The 6,336-nt window shown below is 37.1% G+C and overlaps 1 pseudogene; it reads right to left on the reverse strand.

The window, feature by feature from the left end:
• Window positions 1-2,343: 2,343 nt before the first annotated feature.
• On the reverse strand, window positions 2,344-2,635 carry LOC143690258 (small ubiquitin-related modifier 2 pseudogene; annotated as a pseudogene).
• Window positions 2,636-6,336: the final 3,701 nt, after the last annotated feature.

A 6,336-nucleotide genomic window follows, 5' to 3' on the forward strand; every position in this document is an offset into this window, starting at 1 on the left:
ATGAAAAATGTAAGTGCTCCCACTCTGAGATTTCATCCAGATGCTCATAAGTGTGTATATTTAAATAATGAGCCCAGGACTTTAAGGAAAATGACCCATTTTTAGGCTTTGCAGATTACATGTGTTTCTCCACTGGGTGGTGCTCAAATGCCATAATTCTAAAAGACTTAGATTTTTCAGATCAGGAACTGAAAATTTAATTTAAAAAAATCACTTAAAGTTGGATGAATTCAAAACCACTTCTCTACTAATCAGATTCCTAGCTTTATAAATAGTGTCGAATGCCATTCAAATGGTGCTATTAGTGCGTGCTGAGTAATAGATAATAACTCAACATTTTAAAGACCGTTTATTATATGAGCTTAAAAATATTCTGCAGCACAAGATTAAAAACATGTTACTTTTTAGAGGATGTTATCCATTAAAGACCACATATTAATTATGAGTATGATTTATTCACAACCATTTCCTTTTGCAGAATACCTGTAAACTATGTGTTCATAGCATGTGAAAATGTATTTCATTATATATGGGGGAAAATGTATATATGCCAAGAGAATACTATAATCTTAGACACTTTTAAGATATCATGTTTTTGTATATGCTTGGAAACTGAAGTTTTATGAATAATTATCAAGAATAAAATATTTTCTATACCATGTATGAATTTTGAGTAGTCAGTTACTATGATGATTTCTCTAAAATCAAGTTTTTTGCACAACATTTTTCACAGTTCTAAGGAAAGTATTTTTCACTCCAAATATATCTCCAAATTCCAGAATAACAGCATTTCACTCATTGTAATACTTGGTCATGGCCCTTTATTAACAGCGCCTGCAAACTATTCTTATTGTTTCTGGAACTGGAATCTTTATATAGTATATTAGTTAGGGTTCTCAGGGAAACAGAACCAACAGGAGATATCTTTAAGTAAGAGATTTATAAAAGAGTCTCACACAATCATGGGGGTGCAAGAGTCCAAAATCTGTAGGGCAGGTCATGAGCTGGCAGCTTCTATGAAGGTTTTCAATGACCTCCCCAGGAGACACTGGCTGGCTGAAGTGGAGAGAGAAGGATTCTCTCTTCTGAATTCTCCTTAAAAGCCTTCAGGTGATTAGATTAAGCATCACTCATTGCAGGAGATGCTCCCCTTAGCCTACTACAGATATAATCAGCCATGGATGCAACCAATGTGCTCATGATTTAAGTCCACAAAATGTCCTCACAGCAACAGATGGGCCAGTGTTTGCTTGACCAGGTAACTGGGCACCATAACCTAGCTAAGTTGACATACAAACCTAACAATCAGATATTGCATTTTCATTTCAATTTAATAATTTTCAGCTATTGTGGCTATATGAGTCAACAACTGTATACATGAAATGTTATGTAGAGATTAGATTCCAATGTGGTGTAGTCGAAGTTCCTATTATAAATATGCCTCAATTTTTCATTCTCCCAAGTGGTGTTTTCTTTTTTTTCCCTACTAACATTGATTTCTGCCTCTCTCTGCATATCTACACACGGAAATCCTATTTGAGGTCTTTGTTAGATAACGAAACAGAAATAAGCAGCATAAGTAGTATAGGTAGAACACACATTAGAACCAACTCTTTTCTGCCTCTAGGGAGATAGGTATTTCCCATTATATACCATCATCACCAGCCTGAACCAGATATAAGCAAAATTGTGAAGCAGATAATATTGTTTGTGTTTACTTATTTTTTGTTTGTTTTTTCATTTTAAACAAGAATTTTATTAACCAACAAGACACTTGACTTGAAGGGAAAACTTTCTAGGGCTCATTTCATTTAGAGTAATTTATCCCTACATAAAGACAGATTGCCCTACAGATGACAACTAAATACAAAAAAGTTATAAAATTGTCCTTGGTTTTACAATGATAAATGAAAAACATTAAAATTCTCCGATCGAACAAGGTATGCAAGGATTTTTTTTTATGTTGTTGGCTTTTGTTAAACAGTGAGAACAAAATAACTTACTGGAATAAAAATATAAGAGTTGAATGAGCGTGCCACTAATGGAGAAAGGGTGTATTTTCACAGAACCAGTATCATTCCCCATCTCATCTCCATTTGATGTTGATTAAAACATACCATTGGCCATTTAGTGAAAAAAACAAACAAACAAGCAATATGCTTGTGCACATACACCAGTTACTTTATGTACAATAATGAAACAGGGAAGGGTAAAATGAAAGATGAGAGAAAACTGTATTGCAGAAGTCAGGATGTGGTGGAACCAAATTGCGGTTTTTCTAATTGAGAATGTATTCTTGGTCTGTAGGAACAGAGTTCTGGAGTAAAGTAGCACGCTCCCTTTTTAATAGACACTGCCTGCCTGCTGCTGGAACACAGGAACACATCAATTGTATCTTCAGCCTTCATTTCCAACTGTGCAGGTGTGCCCGTTTCATTTGGCTGCCCCCAAAATGGGAATCTGATCTGCCTCATTGACAAACCCTGTCGTTCACAATAGGCTTTCATTAGTTTACCAAGTGGTGTATGCCTCTTAATCTTAAACTGCACCACAAAACCATCCTGCCCACCACCTTCAAATTCATATGATTGTTATTCTCAGTTTTGACTCCTTCATTGGGCTTTTCATTGGCCATGATGAGAGCCAGGGTCTCCTCAGCTACCATGTCACTAAAGAGGTGCCAAGTTCACATGGTACCAGCACATAAGCTGTGCTAGGAGTGGCAGAAGGGATGATATTGCTTTTGATTGATTGTTTTCTCTTATCCTGACTTTATCTTCAAATCACATGTAGTATAGTGGAAAAAACGAAAACACAGGTATGTAACAGACTTGAGTTCAAATCTTGATGTCACCATTTTTAAGCTTCATGATCTTGGTAATTTATTTAATATCTCCACACTTATGTCACCCAGTTAGGAAAATAGGATTAATATTCCCTATAACTAAGGAATGTTTCAAGTGTTAATTTAGATATGAAAAACTTAGTGGTCTGCCCATGGTGAGTTCTTAGGGATATTAGTCATTGTCATCCACAGCAAATATTTTGCGAATTTAATCTTGTTTGTACGATGCTGGAATAGATTGAGCTAAAAAGAAGATGGCACACTCTGCCCTGAAGACATATATAGTCTACTTGGGGTAAACACTCATTCATTCATTGATTCATCCATTCATTATTCAACAATTATTTATAGAGCCTCTAGCATATAATAGGAAATGCTTTTGATCATGAGATTATTGTAAAACTGTACAAAAGAGACAAGAACCTTATGGTTTTGTGGGACAGACAAATTCTAAATAAAGCTATGTTAGTCAAATAATTGTTTAATTACAGGTATGATAATACTATGAAGAAAAGATCAGCATAGCAGAGGGATAAATGTCATCTGGTGTCACCCACTCATTTGAATTAAGAAATACTGCTCAGAACCTCTTTAATTACGGCTTCTATGAAAACAGATAACTTCATGTCTGTGAAAGTTCTTTAAGATATATTCTAAATCATCTCTTTCTCCAGCCTCACCTTCCACCTAAAGTGGAAGACTTCCACTCTGCAATCTTAACTCCTACAGTGTTTTGCTTCCCTGGCTATCACGAGACAATAGTGATTACACAACCTTTTTTCTCTTTATTGTTCTCAAAGATCATTCACATGTATAATGTGATCAACACCATAGCAACACCTAGAAAAGAATTTAAAATTGTATCTTCATATCTTTTTATTAAGTCTTTGGGTCATTCTGAACAAACAGTTTCTAACTGGTCAGAAAGGGAAGAAATCCAAGCAATTCTGAAGCAGCCAGATTCTTCAAAGCAGTGTTGTCAGTAAAAATTGTGTGTGTGTGTGTGTGTTTATCTGTTGTTATTGTTATTGTTTTATTGTACTTTTATTGGTTTTTTTTTTATTTGGAGACCTAAGCAAGACTGGGAAATAAAGTAGACTTTTTCTGAGGAAGTTACATATAAGTTTTGACTCAAAGAATGTTTGATTAGTTAGGGAAGAGGATTCAAAACAGGTAGAGCCACACATGGAAGGACTTAGATGGTTTTTAGTATGTTTGAATTACTGTGACCTTATTCATATTTGTGAAAAGTTTGGTAGAAATACCCGTAACTCAGGTTAACTTCCAAATTACTATTCCAGAGATAAGTGCCTGATGTTCAGGAAAGCAATATTTCCTTGACAGGTGGCTCCCCAGGTGAGGAGTCCCAGATGAGGATGGCCACCTGACCTGCGCTCTGAAGGAAAGGCAGGACTGAGGCAGTGAGAAGGTGGAAAAGGGCAAGAAAGCGTGGATTAGAATAAGGCTTGAGCTTGCTATCGCGCTTATGGAAAAGAAGTGAAATTGGGGGAAGGAAAAGGAGTCACTGTGATTCTTCTGGAAAATTAAGGTGAAACCTGATGTGGGGGCCTTCAAGTATTTTTCTGGAGGCAGTAAAAAAAATTTTTCAGCAAAGGAGTGATGTGAACAAAAGAATGTTTTAGAGAGCTGAACCCGAACACTAAACGAGAAATTTATTGCACACCTACACGTTAACTTTACCGGGTGCTTTGCATTCACCATTGCTTTTAAACCATGCAAAAGCTCTGTGAAATATATGCTGTATTCCTATTTTCGAGAGAGAGAAGCTGAGCCTGGGAGGAATTAAGCTTGATTTTCTACGCCAATGACCTCAATTCTGTGTTTCTTTCCTCTTTCCCTTAGAGGTTAACATATCTCATAACAAATTCAGACCGAGAAGGCTTGGACTAATAAGGGTTTACTTCCCCAGGAAAATTTTCATATCAAATACAATATACAGAATTACTGGTATCCTTGGTTTGGATATAAAGAGATCTGAGTTTACCTTTTGGTTTCACCACCTCTTAGCTGTGTTGGATCTGGTAGAGTATGGACAAGTTGCTCACTTTCTGAAATGGGTAACTATGGCTGTAGAACAAACCATCCAGAATCTGAGTGACTAAAGAAATGACAACAACGCGTAATTTTCACAAGGGTCCGTAATTTAGGCAGGGATTGGAGGGTAGAGCTTGTCGCTGCTCTGCTCAATATCACCTGCGTGGCTTGATGGCCGAAGGCTTACTCACAGATCTGGTGGTGTTTGTTGATTGAGCCCTTAATCAGGGCTCAACACGGTAGGTAGCTTGAGTTTCAGTGGTGGTTGAGTTTCCAAAGAGAAAGCCAGGTGGAAACTGTATTGCCTTTTCTTACCTATCAGAAATCACACAGTGCCACTTTACCTCTTGATAGAGAGCACAATGATTAAGGAAGAACATTAAGGACTAGAAATATTTCTGTGGCCATTTCTGGAAAACACAATGTAACACATCTCTGTGTTTCAGCTTCAAAGCAGGAAGATGTCTTTTCATTTGAAGTCTTTTGGCAAAATGATAATCATTAATGTGAATTTTTGTACATCCTTGGGTTGTGTTTGTGTGTGTGTGTGTTTGCACCAGTGTCTGCAGTGATATTTATTCACTGATAAATGGGATAAATAAGAAAGCATATATTCACCTTGCTAATAAGCCCCTGTTTGCTTAAGTGCTGATCACTGGCTAGAAATTGGCAGCTATTAGATGCCATGCTTCCCCATCTAACCTCTAAAGTCTTCAAATTTTGTAGTTCTTTTCCTCAGGACTATGAGAACAGTCATGTTTAACATAGCAGCTGAGGAATATTTCTCCTATGTTGCAACCTCATGTCCTTCAGTAACACTTGCTTTTATTATCAGCTATGCCATATACCTAACATCCTTGGTAGGCACCACAGAGGAAATTGAACCCTGGGGTGCTGTCTACCCTACCATAGTCTTCTGAATTTCTTTGGTTCTTTGACATTGAATAAATGTCAAAGATTTTTGGGAAATGTATTATCATGGAACTATGTGTCCTATGGATTAGTGCTATGAAGAAAGAGGGATCGACTCTGGACTGAGGTTGAGTTTTCCTAAGAGTGAAGTTGAGGTTGGGACTACGGAGGAAGAAAAAAGGGCCTTCAGGTAGGAGATAGGGAAGGGCAGCCCTTAATATAAGGAGAGAAAGGTTGGCAATGGGGATCTAACCTCTAAAGTCTTCAAATTTTGTAGTTCTTTTCCTCAGGACTATGAGAACAGTCATGTTTAACATAGCAGCTGAGGAATATTTCTCCTATGTTGCAACCTCATGTCCTTCAGTAACACTTGCTTTTATTATCAGCTATGCCATGTACCTAACATCCTTGGTAGTAGTTTGTGTAGAATTAAGGGATGGGGAAGCATGGCATCTAATAGCTGCCAATTTCTAGCCAGTGATCAGCACTTAAGCAAACAGGGGCTTATTGCAAAACTTGCATAT

This window comes from Tamandua tetradactyla, chromosome 7 (assembly GCF_023851605.1).
Source record: "Tamandua tetradactyla isolate mTamTet1 chromosome 7, mTamTet1.pri, whole genome shotgun sequence".
NCBI lineage: Eukaryota > Metazoa > Chordata > Mammalia > Pilosa > Myrmecophagidae > Tamandua > Tamandua tetradactyla.